Source organism: Onychostruthus taczanowskii, unplaced genomic scaffold (assembly GCF_017590055.1).
Source record: "Onychostruthus taczanowskii isolate IOZ18803 unplaced genomic scaffold, ASM1759005v1 scaffold4, whole genome shotgun sequence".
Taxonomy (NCBI): Eukaryota; Metazoa; Chordata; class Aves; order Passeriformes; family Passeridae; genus Onychostruthus; species Onychostruthus taczanowskii.
Window position 1 is genome coordinate 19,127,083 of NW_024501459.1, and position 19,629 is coordinate 19,146,711.

The 19,629-nt window shown below is 45.3% G+C and overlaps 1 long non-coding RNA gene across 1 annotated transcript; it reads left to right on the forward strand.

The window, feature by feature from the left end:
* Positions 1-9,777: 9,777 nt before the first annotated feature.
* On the forward strand, positions 9,778-16,328 carry LOC121340143. The gene is made up of 2 exons (XR_005953265.1): positions 9,778-14,925; positions 15,908-16,328. It is a non-coding gene; the product is annotated as an uncharacterized LOC121340143 (long non-coding RNA).
* Positions 16,329-19,629: the final 3,301 nt, after the last annotated feature.

A 19,629-nucleotide genomic window follows, 5' to 3' on the forward strand; every position in this document is an offset into this window, starting at 1 on the left:
TGTGAAGCACATGGAGATACAGGCAGTCCCTGCTTGAGCAGGCTCCTTACTCACTGACCTACTCCAAGGCTGTGTACTCACAGGGGAACCTGGGCTTGGGTTTGGTCATTAACCCAACACGTGTCTCAGCGGACTCAGGCATTTGAGAACATAAGCTTAAGTTTCTAAAAGTAAGCAAGGAGTTAAACAATAAACCGTATCAGGTAGCCTGTTTATATTCCACATGGCCATTTCCACTGCTGTTCTCCATAAAGTTGTGCCAGCACTTTCATTTTAAACATTGTTTTCATTAGTTTATATAATGCAGCTGTAAATATTTTTTCAGGCTCAAACTTGGAATTTAAAGGGAGAAACTAGGAAAAAACCACACCCCTGACTACTCTGCTTTTGAATGATATAAAAGTGAAACTGCTGGGAGTATTGCATGGGATGGGTATGTCCATGCCAATAAAATCTTTGGATTAACAAGTGCAGGATGTACAAAGCCATCTCTGCAGATGTCCTCTATGAGGCAGATGTCCTGGAAAAGGCCAGGGAATGAGCCTGTGTGTTTAATCTTGAACTAGAATGGAAGTGCTCAATAAACAAAATACCAATATAGTAATGCTGAAGGAACATAATTAGTCACCACATTCTTGACTCGTGCTCTCTGGTATTTCCATTGTAAATATGGATTGTTTTCATCAAGCATAAGAACAACCATGGATACAACTGTGTGTCCTTGTGTAAGTGGCAAGCATCAAGGATCTGATCACTGAGCTTGACATCATACAAGACAGCTAAACCATCTAACAGCCCTGTAGGAACCTAGCCTCCTTTTCACCCAGCCTGCTTAGTTTCTGCCAGGTTAGTGAGCTCAGTTACTCTGGTGAAGCCTCCAAATGCTAGAGCAAACACAAGTGAATGGCTCAAGCAAAGACCCTCTTGACAGCACCTACTGATGTAGCTCTTTGCATCACCAACCTGGGAGCATCTTCCAAGGGGGACATTTTGTTGGTAGCAGTGTTGAGCAGCTGTTTCTCCTTGCCCTGCACCCCGTGCCACCTGTCTGAGGGGCTGGCACAGCTGTTTGTGCAGCTGGGCAGTGCGCTGTGCCGGGGAACATCCCTGTGCTGGCTGTTTCCTAGGGCAGGTTACTGCATGGTTCCACAAACTGTCAGGCTGGTGCAACTCAGGAGGCTGCAGGGAGGCACGACTGATCAGCTGATGGGGACAGGGTAAACAGCAACTGCTCGAGCCAGTTCCAAAGCAGTAGTGAGACCAAAAGCCAAGCCACAGGTTCAGGTTATTTACAGTCCTTTCCATTTGTTTCAGTGAACAACAGTTGCAACCCCAAATCCCAATAAGACTGAAATCAGTGAACAATCCTTTTCCCCATGATTTCAATTGTCTTTATTTAGAGTAAAAAACTTACTGAAGTTCTGATGTGATCTGTGAAGGTCCCATCTGAGGGCTTTTGGAGTTTGGGAAGCAACCCATAGATTTTTTATCCCACTTCCTGGCTCGTTCACCATGGTCTCTGTTGTGACTAGGGATGATGTGAAATAATATGAAAGCAAGTTCCTTCAATCTGAACCAAGGGGAAATAAAAAACCATGGCTGACAGATCTTATATGCATCCAGCTCAGCTGAGAACGCAGGCTGGGAAAAAAAGCACTTGATGTGTGGGACGTGTCCACTGAAAGAGAGCATCCAGTCTTCTTCCTCATGCTAGGCCACATACTCTGTGATGGTGTTGTTTTAGCAGTTGTGCAGAGAAAGTCCCATGCTGGGTCCCTAAAAGCCCTAAAATCATGGACTTGACCATGATCTGGGTAGATCAGTACAGTAATGAAAAGCCTCTTGCATTAAACCAAAATAAAGAGCAACTCTCCAAATCCATCAAAGGAAGTCTAACACATGGGTGTTAATACAATGGGCCCTTTAGGTGTGTAGCTCTTGTCTACAGCAGGATTACTAAACCTCATTTATTTTTGACTTGTTTTGAATCTAGGTGCCCACTATCCAGGGCAAGTATCAACGTTTTGGCCAGGAACACCCTAGGTGTGGAGATACCAAATGATAATTCCTGCATGAACCTGTGAAGGCTTGGTTCTTTAGAAGGAGGTTTCAAGCACCCCTAGAAAAAAATCAGAGAAAACAACTTGATTTCTCTGGCAGGAAGATTTGTTTTACAGTCCCTATATCTGAAAAATGCCTACAATTACACCTAACCTAACAGAAAGGCTCTGAGGCTTGATTAGTGTGTGCAAAGCCTGTCGGTGTGTACACGGTGAAGTCTATAGCCCTGAGAAAGGAAGGAATGAGGTGGCCCAATAACTCTGCAGTGAGTCAGTAACATTACCTAATCTATAGTACAGCTGTGCCACATGGGATACTCTCTGTAAACACACTGCCTTATCACCTGTTTGTTGGGAAGGGTGAGCTGGTTCAGCTAAAATAAGAACAGGAATAAACCTGTGTCCAACAGCACTTCCATCTTACCTCCTGTTATGCTCCAATGCTCTCTGTCCTGAGTGAAATAAACTCCCAGAGGTTTTTGTTTCCTTGAAGTATTAATTATTTCATTGAACAAAAGGAGGGAGGATGAAAATAACCCAGAGATATGGAGGTTTGTGCAGTGTTTCAGCCAAGGTTTCCAAGCTGATATACAGCAATAAATATCAGGGACCAGCTGCTTCCTTTCTTACATGAGTCCACGTGGAGATGGTGATTCCCACCAGATCTCCCCTGGGAAACATTGGATCAGAGCATTATTTAAAAAAAGAAATAAAGGATGCCAGCAAACAGAGGTGGACTTCTCATTATTCCTGTCTTGTTTTCCCCTTTACAGTCCACCAAGTTCCCTGGCTGTGTTCATGGGGACTGATGAAACCATCTGGCCCACGGAGGCTTTGCTTCCACTGGAGTTACATCCTGCTTCCCACCACCCTGCGGAAAGAAGGGGACCAAACATTGAAGCACAGCACAAGGGCTCAGAAGATGTTGGTTCTCATGTCTGTAGGGACATGTTATGTGTCCTGTGTCACATCACTGTTGCTCATGTGTGGTGTGAGGGTCAGAGCACCTTGTCTCCTCTGGAGGATCCTCCTTAGAGCCGGGTAGGTGGACGATCACAGAGAGAGATGCCTAGGAAATGCACAACTCCAGACATCTTAAGGCTGCAGGTAACGAGTGCTTTATGTATTATTTTGATTATTATATGGCATTTATATTGCAGGAGTGATCAGATGTGCTAGAAAATTGTACAAACTGATAGGGTAATATGGTCTCTGTCACGAGGGAACATTTTTAAAAAATAGAAGAGATGAGTCTGGGGGAAGGTAATACTCTGTCTCACAAATATGTGCCAGGGTAATGATGAGAGTTCTTGCACATACTCATAGATCTTACTCAGAAAAATACACTTGTAGCAGAATTGTTAATCTTGGCTTTCCTGCTGGGTTGTGTTTTGTTTAGAAATCCAGTTTTTGAATCAGAAACAGCTCATCAGAATAGAAATGAGAAGGAGGGGAAAGGATAACCAGTAAAGGGATAAGAAAATAAGAACATGGGAATAAGGAAGAAACAGAAAAAAAAAGAAGATGAGTGTAAGAGGAATAGAAAAGCTTATAATTTGAGAACATTAGCATAGGGAGATTACAGAGTACAGAGTTAGGAGAAATGCAGTGTAAATCAGGGACAATTGCCATTGGTAGTTTAGGAAAAAAATTAAATATAGCCAGAATTTTAAACATGTGCAAATGGTGGCTTCATGAGCTCTAGAGCCATCAGAAAAAACTGGTGACCACTGGGACTAAGACAGGGGTACTACCTGAGCAAGGACAGAAGAGGATGCTGCCGCCCCCTCCCACACTGCTTCCCATCAGCAGCACCCTTTTGTTACATCTGTTCTTAAAGTAGTTGCTCCTAAGACCACTTGTCTTGATCCAAGCAGTCTTGCACCCAGTGCTGAGAAATGTGCAAAATACAGAGAAAATCTGCTTGCAGTTGTCCTTCATTTCAGTGAAGTCCCAAACCAAACCTGGGTCTATGTTTGAGTTTTAAGAGGAACTGATGCCAGGGACAGGCATTTCTTAGGTGCAGTTTTCCTCACTTACTAAATAGCTCTCCAAAGTCATTTTTCCCTGAGCAGTGCAAGAAAGCCAGGCCTGTCCTTCCATAAAACACCACTCCCAAATCTTAGTTTCTTCCTTGCTTCCACTAGAAATGACACACCATCCCTTCTCTGATTTTTCTCCTTTCTTTTGCACATGCACCCTTTGGTCTGTAGTCAGTGCTAATAAAGCTCTTTGTACTCAGTGATGCCTCCTGCTTGGATCACTCTGCATCCCCACGGCCACTTCAGAGGTGTCATTGCCACCACTGTGGTGCCAACCATCCAGAAGGAACAGGAAACTGATCCAGGTGTAAAGCAATACTCTAAAACTGGGAGACTGGGAGAGGCGGGGGGAGAAGCATGGTCATTTTTAACCTGGATTGATTCCCTTGCCCACTTCATGCTGCAGCCTCACAGACACTTGCATCAGTGGAGCAGGCGATGGCAACGAGCTGGGGGTGGGGATCTGTGCTGCTGAACATTCCTTGCCAAAAAGACAAGGGTGGCATACGGATGTGCTCTGGCCTGCTCAGCCCATCCCTGCTGGCCTGTGGCTTCTGTTGCACTTCTCCAAAATGAACCTTTCCTTCCTCCTTCCATGCGGGGAGTTCACAGCAGCTGGAGTTGAAAGATTTTAATTCCCACAGAAAACCAGGGGTGTATAAGCTCAAGGTGACATTGTTTCAGCTGAGTTGTGTTGCCCATCACACAGATGAGGGTGTGTTTGACTGTGCTGACTGCTCTTACAGCATTATCTTAAGTTTTGTGATATCAGGTGTTGTTGGTAGGGGCCAGTTGTTGGATCAGATGATCATATGTTAACCCCAGCTTTCTTTTTCCTTTCTTAAAAGCAAGCTTGTGGCAGCAAAATAAGGGAAGCCTGACAGCATGGCACAAAGCCTGAAACATTTGAAGGCCCATAAAACACACTTCAAATGAACACATTTTGTAAAATCTCATTAGTTTTTGAGGCTTGATTCATGACAGCTGAATCCTCAGGACTGGCAATATTCATATAATGTAAAAGAGCTATAAACATTAAAGAAGTAAAAATGCTCAAAGCTTGTACATCAGTCACCAGCTGCAGCCAAGCTATGGCTCACTGGAATTTATTGCAGCGTCTTCAAGCGGAGCAAGTGGTGAAGTGCTGCTATTACTTCTGATTGCAAATGGACTGGGTAAGAGCACTGGTGCTATAAACACCCCATTATAGAATGGGCTGCACAGTACAACACCTACTATATTAATAACATTCAATTCTTTGGATTCAAAAATAGTGCTCTTAGGAAGAAAAGCAATTGCATTCTAGTCTGACACCTAAAAGGAAATGTGGGAAGGAAATAACTGTAACTGGCACAGCTAATAATGGATTATGATGTTACCCTCCTGAGAATGGGAGGGAATTGTCCTGCACTTTAGATTGGAACTAGCCTGCTTTCTCAAACATAAATCTGTACTAATCCTTCTAAAAGCTAAAAAAAAAAAAAAAAAAAAAAAAAAAAAGGTGAGCTTTTGGTTCCCATGGAGCTCCTCTGTGCCATTTTGATGAAAGAAAAGGACCAGAAAGCTGCCTCTATGGTTCACCTGAAAGCACCCCTCTGACAAGGGAACCAGAGACATCCCTCCTACTTACCCCATGCACAGTGTCTCCACAGCTGCTGACAACAAGAAGAGGCTGGAGCAACCTGCCCTTTGGTAGGCTTTGCCCAACATAATGATCCCTCAGGGCCTTTGGCAATTCAAAGATTAGAGAGCTCAGCTGAACACAGAAGCTGCACCAATTTAGCTTATATCATGGCTTTGATTTGCATTCCCAGAGCCAGTTCAAGGTGTGGTTTCACAGGTTCCTAGGTCTCTGTTCCCATCCCCTTGCCAGAGGCCTGTCTCTCCCAGCAGAGCTGGTGGCCATTGCCCTGGGTGCTCATCTCAGCTGGTTTTGTGCAAAAAACCCCACAAACCTTCCCACACACCTGCCTTCATCAGCCACCCGTGGGAGGACACTGGACTTTTGCCCTGGAGGAACTGGGGCACAGGGAGGTTTGTTTCTGCCAGCTCACAGCAGGAGGATGACGACAGCACAAGCGCTGACTAAACACCTGAGCAGGGACTCCTCCAACATAGCAGCAAGGCTTGTCAGACTTTGTCAGCCAGCACAGCTGCTCCAGAGCCCCAGGGAGTTCAAACCCTTCCTCTCCCACACCCCAGCATTATGCCCAAGCCACATGAGTGTGGGATAGCAGGAGAGGAAGGGAACGCTCTCTGTCTCATCCCATGATTCTTTAACTGCTGAAATTCAGGCAGGAGGAGCAAAGTGAGGCTTTAGGTATCACTTCCCACTGGTGGATCTCAAAGGGGTTTTGGAGGTAGTTTTAAACATTGCATAGACACTGCACCAATAGCATTGAGTAGATGGCTGATGTGATGGAGGCCATTTAGCAAGCAAATTACAGAGCTGGGAAAAATGTTACCTTAGACCATTTCCAGTAACCCACTTACTTCACAGTGCCTCCAGCTATGAACTCCTCTGGCAGAGACAGACCATAGCTAAATGCTTGCATCTTCCTCCTATCCCTTATCCAGGCATCAGGCTTTAACCAAACCTGTCTTACCCCTGCCTAGGCCCCCTTCCACCACCCAGATCATGCACAAGGGGCCTTACATGACTGCACTCGCCCCCATACACCCTGGAGGAGTGGGATGGGACATACTCATGCTTTAGACACACCAGTTTATTCATCCCAGACCAACCTTGCATCTTTGGTTAAATAGATGAGACATTACACCTGGGCTACAACAAAAAACCCCATGACCTCTGGGAAACAAAATGGCTGAAGAGAGGGCTAAAGGTTTGTTTAAACCTTTGTCCCGTCATTTTTTCAGACTAAGTAGTGCATGAGCACAGCTGAAGATTCAGCCTATTTTGTAGCAAGTGTAGATTTAATAAATCTGTCTCAAGTCCAGTTGTACAATGAGAAGCTGTTATAATGGCAGGAAATCGGCTGAGCTCATATTCTTCCCTGAGACAAAAGTTCTGGGCACAGCCAGATGAGAAAATAGCTACAGCTTTTGCTAAAGAGCCAGTGAAATAAAATCACTGGAGGAAGTACTCCAAAACCCTTCAATACAGCAAACTATGAAGGCAAGCAGTACAAGCAAAGATTACATCATTGCCAGAAACAACCAAATAGCCCCATCAAGGTAATTACCATGTGTGAGGCAAACAACTGGATCAGAGTATGGGTAAATATTGCTAAACCAGAATACTGAACATGTTATCCTGGAGAACAGAATGGGAGCATTTCAAGGCATATGTTAATTCATCAGCTCTCACCATTATTCTTGATCAGAAGTGCTTGTGTTTCCACAGTGCCTTGGGAAGCTGTGAACATCAAAGCCCAGACATACACACACACATCCAGGTCCACCAGCTCTACCAGGCAGGTATGAATCTCCAACAAGCAGATGATAACAAATAGCAGGAAGCCCATGAAAATACATCTTAAGCCAGCTCTGGGAACAGGAATCAAAGCCACAGTTTGAGTTACTTTGATTCAGCCCCTGTGTAGAGACTAGAAACTGAAAATCAAAGTGGGGCTTGGTACCTTTTTAAAGGAGCCAATTCACCACAGCCTAAATGAAAAGAGTTAGTAGCTCCCACAGAAGTGCAGGTACAATTCTCAGCTGAGATGTGAGAAGCTCTTTTCTCTTTTCAGAGCTGGTTACACAAAGAAGTTTACTTTGAAACATGTGGTGCCTCAATGTAATTGCTTCACATAAACTAGTATGCAGGAGCAGCCTCCAAATGAACACAGGGCTTCTTCCCGAGTCATTGTTTCTGCTTGGAGAAAAAGAGCGAGGATGCTTCAGCTGGACACCAGGGTAGCTGGTGGAGTAGCTATGTGTGGGATAGCTCCAGTGGCACCCAGTGGGGCAGGTGACAGGGCATAGCCAGAAGTCACAAATTTCCACCCAGATGCTTGTGCCATCAAATCTCTGTGATTCACCTTTTGGGTGTTGTTGTTGTTCAAGTTACCAACAAGTTACTCTGAAGAAACCCAGAGTAACTGGGTGTAGGTGGCCATCACTGTGGGGGCACTTGGCATACCAGTGTCAGACAGCTGCAAGTTTTCCAGACAGGCACAACTCTTCCATGTAATTTTAGCTGCCATTTTCCCAGCTTCATCTTCCTTACCCAGCAGCAGTGCCACAAAGTACAAGGATGCAGAGGAGAAGCAGAAGGAGTTCAATATGGTGCTCTTCTGGTAGAAGTGCATTTCATGTCTTCCCTCCTTGTCAAGAGCTTGGGAGAGTGGAGAGGAGTATGCTGGGGGCCACTACTGGCCCACAGAGCATGCTTCAAGGTGTGAAAAAACACTTTTCCACATACAGTTACCAGAGAGATATTGCACCAGACTGCCTACTCAAAAGGACACAGTCATCACCATCCAGAAAGGTGTTGTCAGGGCAGCATGTGGAAATCCCCAGGCCTTGGAGTGTTGTTAGTGTCACCTATGAGGGTCCCTAATTTCACTGGCCTGGCACAGCCCTTGCTGTTGTTGTGCCTGAGCCAAGGCTTGCACTTAACAATACAACCAGGTGCAGGTAACAGGGTGCAGGGTACCCTCGATGGGGCAGACCACCCAAGAACAGGATCACTCCTGCTTACCTGGACCAGTCCCATCTTGGGCTATGCCACTGATGGTACCTCAAGCCCCACATTTTTCCACTACAACTTCATCCAGGAGTTGTCTGCTCTACTTCAGGCCTTCTGAAAACCTTAAAGAGGTCTTAGCTTTACAGTGTATGCAATTAATCAGATTGTCACCTGACTCCACTGCTGGAATAAAAGAGGACTGACATCCCACTTAAGAATGTCATTAGCACTGCCAGGGTTTCTTCTTTAGTTTCTAGAAGGTTCTGTGAGCACGCTCTATGTGTGGCTCAGTAAGGTGTTGGTGGTGCATCTGGACCATAGAAAAACCCATTCAATGACTGCAGGAGCAGTGACAGGCCAGCAGTGCAGTGCACTCCCCATCACCACAAGCTGTGTGGAGACACCAGCCAGGCTCCATGAGCTGAGGGCAATCACTCCCCTCACTGCACCAGAGAGAGAGGGACTAGCATCAGCTGGGGACCAGGGTTTAGATGTTCTAAGGCTGGCTTAGCTGCCTGTGTTCATCCATCAGAGTGGCAACTTCCAGAGCATGTGTCAGACAGCCCTCCTACACTGATGCGGAGAGCAACACCTTGGATACAGGCCTGACTTAATACTGGGAATATTTGTCAGGATTTATGGTATGCAGTGTCACTGATACAGTGACACGACCTGGTGAGCTGTGTGAGACATCTCCTTTGCACAAATGATGTGCAAATTCTGCATGCTTGGCAAGCTTTTATTAATTTTAAATAAAATGGGGAATGTCAATTAACTGTGGGAAATATGTCAGCCTTTGTTAATGCACTTTGTACTCCTTTATTAATTTTTCATACTGCCATGGATTCAAGTCTGCTTGGGGAAATACCAGTCATACACAATGCATTTCCCTGCAGGGTCCTGTGTTGGGAGGAGGGAGTGGAGAGGAGGGGGAAGCTTTTTGTTATTGCTCAGTAAGATTTTCAAACTGCCTGAGTACACTCACGAGTGTATAAAACTGTGCAGCTTGTGCATAATCAGTTTGAGTGCCTGAGTGCTGGGCTGTGGGGCCTCTCTCCCTGCCTGCAGCATCATTCCAAAAGCTTAGGTTCTTTTATAGGTCATGATCAATTTTATATATTGGATTACATGTTGGATAATGCTGGTGCATTAAAAAAAAAAAGTAAAATTCAGCTTTAAAATTACAAATGTTATACAAAAGTTTTTTCTCCCTGGAAAGTGCAGTGCTTTAATGTTGTGCAAACAGAGCACAGGCAAGGGGCTTAATAAAGGACAAGGGAGATTCTGGTATACAGACCTGAGTGCTCTTGGCATGCTGTGGAGTCTTCCAGTATGTGTGACCAGCTTTCCTTTCCAGGAATCTTGGGAACATGTGACGTGGTGTGATGTGGCTCTGTAATCTGCTCACAACATCAAAGGTGGATCCAGCTCCATGAACAGTTTTTGCACTGGTTCTTTGACAAGGGAGAGGTCTGCCTTGCATTCCATGGACTCTGCTCCTCCCAGAGCATCACACCTCTGTCCTGCACATTTCCACATTTCTCGGGGCTCAGCTAAGGTCACCAAATGTTTCTTTCTTTGTTTTTTCCTTTCTTGACTCTCAGGCCCTCTCAGGCCCAGACCTTGAGATCTGTGATCTCAAGAAGTGTGAGGCTGGAAAGGAGCAAAGTCAAAACCCTGAATTTTGCAAGAGCGAACTTCCCACTCTTTAAGGAGTTGGTGAATCAGATTCTCTGGAAAACTGTCCTTAAGGACAGAGGTGATGACCACTGCTGGCAGCTCTTGAAGGCCCCTTTTCTTAGAGTGCAAGAGTGCTCTTCCAGTGTGTAGGAAATCAAGCAAGGCAGGCCAGAAACTGACATGGATTTGCTCCTCAGACTGAGTAAGAAAGAAGTGCACTGCCAGTGGAAGCAGAGACAGGTGACCTGGGGAGAGTACAGGGACACAGTTCATATGTCTAGGAATGGGGTCAGGACAGCCAAGGCAAAGCTGGAACAGGATTTGGCAAGGGATGTAAGGAATTACAAGAAGGGATTCTATAAGGGCATAGGTCAGAAAAGAAAAGGCCAAGGAGAGTGTAGCCCCTGTGATAAGCAAGAAGGGTGACACTGATATGGAGGAGGCTGAAGTAGTCAATGAGTTCTGTGTCTCAGTCTTCATTGACAGTCAGGCTTCCCACTTCTCTCAAGTCCCTGATCCTCTGGGTGGGTAGGGGGGAGTGAAGCCCCTCCCTCTATAAGTGAAGAGCAGTTCAGGATCACTTGATGAATCTGAATAGCCACAAGTCTATGTGACCTGAGGCGATGCATCCCAGGGTCCTGAAGAAACTGATCAGTGTTGTTGCTAAACCACTTTCCATCATATCTGAAAAGTCATGGTGGTCAGGTGAAGTCCTTGGTGACCAGAAAACTAGAGACATCACTTCCATTTTTAAAAATCAGAAAAAGGAAGATCCAGGGAACTACAGACCAGCTGATCCTGGGAACACCATGGTGCAGAACCTCCTAGATGATCTGCTAAAGCACATAAAAGAGAAGGAGGTGTCTGCCAGCACATCTCTACTGAGAGAAAGTCATTCCTGACCAGTCTAGTGGCCTGTGTTGGACTGATGGCAAGAGTTGATAAGAGAAGACCAAAATACATCAGTTATCTAGTCTTCTGTTAGGCCTTCGGTATGGTCCAACACAATTTCTTAATCTCCAAATTGAAGAGACATGGATTCGATGGGTGGACCACTCAGTGGATAAGGAATTGGCTGGATGAATGCAGCCAGAGTTGTGATCAATGGCTTTATGTCTAGGTGGAGGCCAGCAATGAGTTGTGTCCCTCAGGGCCCTGTCTTGGGACCAGTGCTCTTCATCAGTGGCACAGACAGTGAGGTCAAGTGCACCTTCATCGTGTCTGCAGATGACCTGAAGCTGAGCAGTACAGATGGCACAAAAGAAGGACAGGGTCACTTCCATGGGGACCTGGACAGACTTGAGAAGTGGCCCATGAGAACTTCCTGAAATTCAATAAGTCCAAGTGCAAAGTGCTGCACCTGGTTCAGAGCAATCCCAGATATAAGCACAGACTATAAGAAGTCATTGAGATCAGTCCTGCAGCGAAAGACTTGGATACTCTCAGGGATGAAAGCTGGGCATGACCAAGAGTGTGCTCTCATAGCCCAGAAACCTGACTGCATCCTGGGCTGCCTCAAAGGAAGCATGGCCAGCACATCAAGGGAGGCAGTTCTCCCCCTCTACCCTGCCCCATGAGGTCACCACCTGGAGTACAGCTGAAAAGAAAGATATGGACCTGTTAGAGTGGGTCTAGAGAAGGGCCATCAATATGATCAGAGGAATGGAGTACCTCTACTACAAAGACAGGCTGACGTTCTGCCTCAGCAGGTTGGAGACAATCAAAAATTGGAGACCCCAGAGAAGGCACAGTGCTTTGGGCACCTGAAATGCTGCCTGCCTCCCTTGCAGTCCTGCTCTGAGTCCAAATGGCTTTTAATGCTGCTTTTCAATGAATCTGAAGGAAGTAACCTTATCAAAGCCTTACCACAGGACTCTGCAGTGTATGTCCTACTTGGACTCCCTACTCTTCTTCTGAAAAAGAAATGTCACTTAAAAATTGTTAGCAATAGGTAAATGGCATGGCAGGGTAATGAGATGGCACAGGAGAGTGAATGCCGGAGCGCAGAATTCAACTTTAACACACATGGAGGTATGGGAGGAGGCCCACAGGGAACCACCAGCTGCCACAGGACAACTTATCCTGGAGGGTTATTCAGGGTTCTCTGAGATGCCGTGCGCTCTGTAAGTATAGATACCCTCCTGGCCCCAAAGTAAATATGTATCTGTAAAAATACTGCGCATTTCATAGGTGACATTGCTGAAAGGAACCATGTCTGTCAGTGTTGTGCTGTGTTTGGGTAGCCCAGAGACCTGAGAGATGCTGCACAGCCTGCTCTATGAGGGGCTTTATGGCAAGATCTTTAAATGTCCTGGCCTCTCCATGCTGATATTTAAAGGTCAGTTGTATTCTGAAAAGTTATCTTGATAGGCATAGTGAAAATTTATCTTTGTAATCGTCAAATTTGCCTAGCTAACAACAGAATATGTTAATTTCCAGATGTGCCAGTTCAGGGTAAGTTCAGCAGAGAGAGCCAGAGCAGCTTTTTTTATGTCCTCAGTAGTAAGGTCTGTGTAAAAAAAGGCTTCCAATTCTGCAAATGTGACTGGAGTAGAAATGTGCTATCTTGGGTGGAGAAGTTCTGCAGCCTTAACTGGCATAAAATGTAACAAACCCTTATTTTAGTGAGTGAATTCCCCAGATGTGCCTGGGAATAAGTCAACTGACTACAAAAGATCTATTTATCCATCATGACTATTTAGAGTAAAACTGCACTTTGAAGTTTGGTAGGCACTTTCGCAATAGAGGGGTTTGCCCTGATGTCCTTGGCCAAAAATAGTGGCTTATTTTTGTCCTGCTAACACATGCCAGCTGGCTGCCACCCTCCATTCCTGACGCAGCTGCATTTCAGTTCTGCTGTTTATGTAAAGTTTGTGCAGTGTGATTTAGGGTCCTTTGGGATGAAATGTGCTATGTAAATATAAACTCTTATTTCCAATGTAGCCATTGAGGGCCTAATTCATCCCACCATGCAGAGGTTTACACCAAGACTTGGCCAAACAGATGCAGATCCCAGCATTGTCTGGCACCTAGTGGGTTCAGTCTCTGGAGGAAGCTCCCATGAGCAGCTTCTGGAAACACCACAGTGCTGCTCAGTGTCCCAGCACTCAGCCCCAGCTTGGCCCAGGCTTTGGAACATCTGAGTGGAAGACTTTTGAAGACAAGGTTTAGTTTAGCATTTTACTACATAAACTTATTGTTTGCTAGCAGACTGGAATCAGGATTTGGAGTTTTGCATATTCCTTCACACTAGGATAGTTTGGATCCATCTGGTTAATTCACCAATACAGATGGGCAAGTGATAAGGAATAGGGTGTGCTACAGCCGTCTAAGTGCTTCTCTTGCAAGGTCAGATATCCCCATAATTGGGATAATGTGCAAATGTATTGCTTTCACAAAGAAATAAGACCTGCTGAGGAATTGGGAGAACTGTGAATCTGGTCCAGTTTGATTATATCTTGCCATCTCTTGACAAGTATGGGCCTATTCCAGACTATATGCAACACATATCCATAATTCACAGTACACAATACTAAATGCAACATTTGCAACATAGCAAAGCAGATGATCTGCAAGATATAGCTGCCTATTTAAATAGTGTCCTGAATATCCATAAGAATTTCCATGTCACTTCAGCTGTAGATGGAGTGGAAAAATGTGGGGGAAAAAAAAAAAAAAAAAATTAAAGGCACAGTTTGAAAGTCCAGGATGGAAAACTCAGGGGTCTAGGATCACATGCCTGCCACAACCTCCCAGCAGTTTAGTCAGGGATGTTCAGCATCCCCTGACTGCAGCAGAAATGACATTGAATAGCAAGAGATTTCCCATAGATTTTAGAAGCTACAAAACATGGAGACAGAGACTGCTGAGGATCACCTTGTCAAAAGTCAAACACAAAAGGACACTTGTGGACTTCTGTCCCAGGCAAGAAAAATTACAATCAGAAGGAATTTGCTATGCCTGGTGTGAAATGCTGACCATTGCTCATTAGAGCAGGGAATTGAGGTCTGCTCTGCCAGTCCTCCTTGCTTCTGGGAACACCTTGGTCACCCACAAAGCTCCTTGTAAGGAGCATTGGGATACCATTTTAAAGATGACCAGACATCTTCTTCAGACAGGCTACTGGGACTTGACAAAGTGGGTGGGAATACTGCACCAAGAATTAAAACCTGGAGCTGCTGAATTTACAACAACCAGCAAGACTAACCTGAACATTGAAAAGGCACAGTAAATATAATCCAGATCTCCAGGCCAGAGATGCCATCCTGCTGCATTTATGGGATGATGCAGCCCACTCCAGCAGAACCTGTTCCCCTCCTGGAGATGGACTCACTTGTCTGAAGGCGGAGAAGACCATGCCCATCAAACCTGGATCAACCCCATCCCCAACTCCACCTGCTGTCAAGTCCCACCAAAGCCCATGTAATCATCTTTTGCAGTTTCCTTGAGCCCAACTGGATTTCCATTGGGCTCCCACAGTATCTGCTGGAAGGTGAGATCTGCTCCCTGTGCTATTCTCAACAGTGTCTCTTGTTTTCCCCTTGCAAATTCAGAGAAGGAGGGAAATTATTTGATTTCTTCAAAGGTGCCCAGGACTCTTTGAGGATACCTGATCCCAGGGAAGAAGATGGAAATGTTCTGTACCCTTTCCCATTTTCCTCTGTATCTCCATGCCCATTACTGCTGCACCAATCTTAGAGAATATTAGTTTAAAAGGAATTGCAGAGGAATTTGCAGAGGAGATTAGGAGACTATTTTGGGTCCAAATGTGCTCAGAACCAGTGAGGAGCAGAGATTGTCTGCAATGGTGATGCTCACAGACCCCCAGAACTGGGGTGACTGTGACCCCTGTGCTGGTCTTTTGGTTTTAATCTGGCGCTGTGAAACGCCAGTCAACCTGTCCTTCAGAAAAAAAAAGAAAAAAAAAAAAGAAAAAAAAAAAAAAAGTATTGCCAGAACCCTATCATATCCAGAAAGAGATGAAAGACTGTACTGCATATTACCTGTGCCTTGATGCTACAGAGGTTGCTGCTTCACTCACAGTGAGCACATCACCATCACTGAAATAAGGAACTGGTGCCAACATAACACATTTTTACCAAGTGCACAAAAGGGAATGATCTCTTTTAAAAAACCCCTCTTCCTCTTCCAAGAGCAATCCTAGCTCATTTTTTTGTCTCCAGGATTCCCTCTCCTCCTTACACTCACAATGTTTTTACGTTTTTTTCCCCTGTTTGGCAAAGAAAAGTTGTTGATCCTCAGGGGAGTTACAGGGAAGCAGACGATGTACCAGAGGCTGCCAAAGGGGCAGTGGTGTGTAGTTTGCCTGTCTCTGGTGTCAGCTGGGTTTGGGATGAGTCAGGAAGATAAGTTAGGTAACAAACAAGTGGGAGAGCTAATAGACCATGGCAAGGGTGCGTCCGCTGCTGACTCAGAGACCTAATCAATGCCTTATCATTTCTCACGCCTTCCAGCTCCAGCATCAAACTTCCAAGGGTTCTCATCAGGGGATTAATTCCTCCTTTTCATCTTCATCAGGAGCATGCACTTGAGCCCTCTGCGTGGGAAATAGACACATCTTCTCCATGTGGCAGAAACACCCAGCCATTGATTACACCCATCAGCTAATGGATGGACACGTATCCCAGCCAGTTGTACCTAGGTACAGAATGCAGATTTATTATTCTCAGTTGCAAGAACTATCAGGAGCCCAAGGAATTATTGGATATATTTTATAATGGAATAAAGAGAAAGGGAAATGGAACCTCAAAAGAAGAAGTACAGACATCCTGAAGACAAAAAGCAGAGGTACTTAGGAGGATGCATATTATGCTTAAACACAAGTCCATCAGCAGCAGCTGAGTCCCATGTCACAGAATAAGATCTTGAATATCAGAATAAGATAAGATTTCTCTTGGTGTCATTCTATGAGAGCTATGAAGATTCACCTGAAGATCCATTGTGAAGGCTGGAAGTCATGTTGTCAAATGACTTGTCCTGAGAAGAAAGGCACAGGATGAATTCTAGCCCAGTGCTGTGCACATGAACCTTGTTGTCTGGAAGGGAGCCATACTGCAGGACTCCAGCACCAGGCTCGAGTAGGGCCCTCTTTGGCTCCTTGGGGGCATACATGGGCACCTCCTAAGGCTCTTGTCTTGTCCTTGTCTTTTTCCTCACCTGCTCTCTGTGGCTCGTCACTCTGGGCAGGGTTATGGTGGTTGCTATTGCTGCTGGTCATTTCAGACAGACTTTTTGGTTCCCTCAATGTTTCTGACCCTGCCCCATCCTGGACACAGCTATAAATGATGTTCTTCTTCACATCTTGCCCCAGCTTTTGTTCTATTTTCTTTCCCTCTCCCTCAGTCTCCAAAGTGCTTGGCATATGTCTCATCTACTGGTGTAGGGCTCCATGGGATGCAATGGGCACAGAAGCTAATTAGTGACTGATGGATTTTAAATTTAACCTCATGGTGCAGCCATGCCTTGAATGTAAATAAGGCACGTGCTTTTGGGTGAACATGTGGGGTCCTTTGAGGGCACTTCAGAGGAGACCAACCTGCTGCTCAGGCCAGGTGAGACCTCTGCAAAAAACCTCTGAAATACTCAGAAGACTTAATGTGTGCTACTCACACAGTGCTTTGAAAACTTCCCTCAGTGCTCAACTACTTGCAGCAGCAGAATTGCATGAAAATGTGAAAAGTGACAAAATCACTATGAAGCTTTAGAAAGGGTTCTATAGGCAAATTTGGAGGAGTTGGTGAAGCTTTTAAATGACATCCATTTCTGACCCCCTTCTGGCCCAATTTACTAAAAGAAATTGAGTTTGAACAAAGGGAGTAAAATTAAGGAAAAGATGCTTCTAAAGTGAAGTTATTAACAATAAATAAAATGAGAAAACAAATCAGGATAAAGTAAGTGCATCAAGATGATCTCAATAATCTCAACACAAAACCAGTTAATCCTTGTAAGCATTAAGAGAGGCTCTTCAGGAAGCAGCTGTCCCTTTGGTTACAAACACACTAGAATCAATTTAGCATAGAAACTGGAGCTGCTTAAATAGTTTACTTTTGAGACATTACTTTCTAATGTTCACATCACAGAGCCAGTTATAAAGCTCCCGTCTTAGATTTCCATTCTCACATAGAAGGTAACCCTTTCCTTCCCTCTGCCGGCAGATTCCAACCCATGACAGATTTCAACAGAACTCTAATAAACAGACTTTTGATAGGTCATATTAGCCAGAAACGATCTGGTGCACTGACAAGGGCTCTTTTAGCACAAAATTTTTCTTTATGTGCCAATATTTCCATCTAAAATATTTCCTTCAGAGTACAGATTTTAGGGACAAACACATGCCCGCATGCACTCAGCAATGCTTTTATAGCATAGAGTGAAGTCTAAGAAAGTCCAGAAATTTCCCAGACATCAAACACAAACAGCAAACATCAATAAAGAATCCATTTCCCAGAGGACTGGGCCTGGAGCTGCAGTTGTGGATGCAGCAGATGTCCTGTTGGCTCAATGCTTCTCCTGCACAGACCTTGTTTGGGCGCTGGCTGGGAAGCAGGAGGCAGGGACAACATAATCAGCAGAGTTTTGACAATGTCTCTTTAAAACCACTAGATTTGGGGGGACTGGAGAGCCAGTCTTCTCTCAACAGGCTCATTGACCTTAAGGTGAAATATCCAGACTGGTCCTTTGGGTTCGTGAACTTTGCTTACTCGGCCTGCTGACACCTCCCACCCCTGGCTGCAAGCAAATCTGCTGCAAGGACTGATTTGAAGCTACCCCAGACCTGAACTCAGCAAGTGGCAGGCTTGGGAAAAGTCCCATTTACATCCACAGAATAAAAAGCATTTGGTGCCTTACAGAGCAGACACTGTACGTCTGCAAATGTTTCCCTAAGCCTTCGTTTCCCTTCCCTCTCCCCTGTTTTGTAAGTAAAAAAAATTAACATGCAAGATGTTTCCTGAAGATTTTGGCATACTCTTATCTGGATAAAAGGTCTCATGATGACTCTGTTGCCAACTTATAGAAATTTCAACACAAAACTATTCTATAAAAATAGCCGCTTGCCAGGGTTTGTTTGTTTTCATCCCAACCACTGCTTGACATTCCCTCATCTGCAAAAATAAACGTGTACAATTTATTACTTCTGTCATCATTTTTCTCCTAAAGAAGGCAACTTACAGTCAGCGTTCTATTTTGGAAATAAGCTAGAAGTCAAGCAGTTTGTCTCCTGTACAATTTGAGAGTAGCAAAACTTGCTAGTTATTTCTTTGCTGACTTAGCCTCTGAGCAGTGCTGGGCATGCTGCCTGAAGCTTCCACAGCTGATTCCGAAACCTCTTGTACCCCTCCAAGAGCAGAAGGAGTGGCCTTGGGGTTTCCAAGGGGCTGGGATCTTACCGCTATCCCCTGAGGAGACCAGCCAGGCTGAAGGGCAAGGGACAGGGAGCAGGGGCTGAGCCCAAGGGTGATGCCTCCTATTCCTGAGCACAACCCTGTTGATGGGCACTGAGCGGCAGTGAGGCAGGGTCACCCTGTGCCCCATTGTGAGGGAAAAGCAGAGAGAGACAACAGAGCCATCATGTTTCCCCCTCCACAGCTGGCTGCCCTTCTTTCCCACATTTTGGAGAAGCAGTGATGATAGCACCACTCCAATACTGTCCTTATACTACAAAGTAACAAAAACGTTTATTCTGTGCTCTGCAATCCTGCGTTCTTGGTCTTGCCCTGCAGGATAGAATCCTTGTTTCTCATCCAGACAGCTTGGAATCTGAGGGTGATCAATTCAGTGGGTGTGGGAGGACACCCACTTTTCTATCCTCCATCACAGACTCATTTTGTGATGAGGAAAAGATGTCCAGAGCTACAGAGAAGTGCTCAGTTGGCTCATCCTTTGAAAACCAGACCCTAAACTTTTTGGGCCTGAGCTCTCCATCTCCAGTTAGTGAAAGAAACACTTCCCTGTTTCCTGTTGAGAAAAGTATTCAAAACTGAGGAGCACTTGGTGGCGGGGACAGATGCTCCCTGTAACCTGGGCTTTACTGCCTTAGAGTGTCTGAGTGCTCTTGGTGGGTCAGGACACCCACACTGGTGGACCCTGAGCCCCTGCTGCCACTCTGGCTTTGTGGGGGCACGGGGAGCTGAGGGCTTTGGCTGGGTGAAGCAAGGGCTGGAGGTGAGCTTCACCC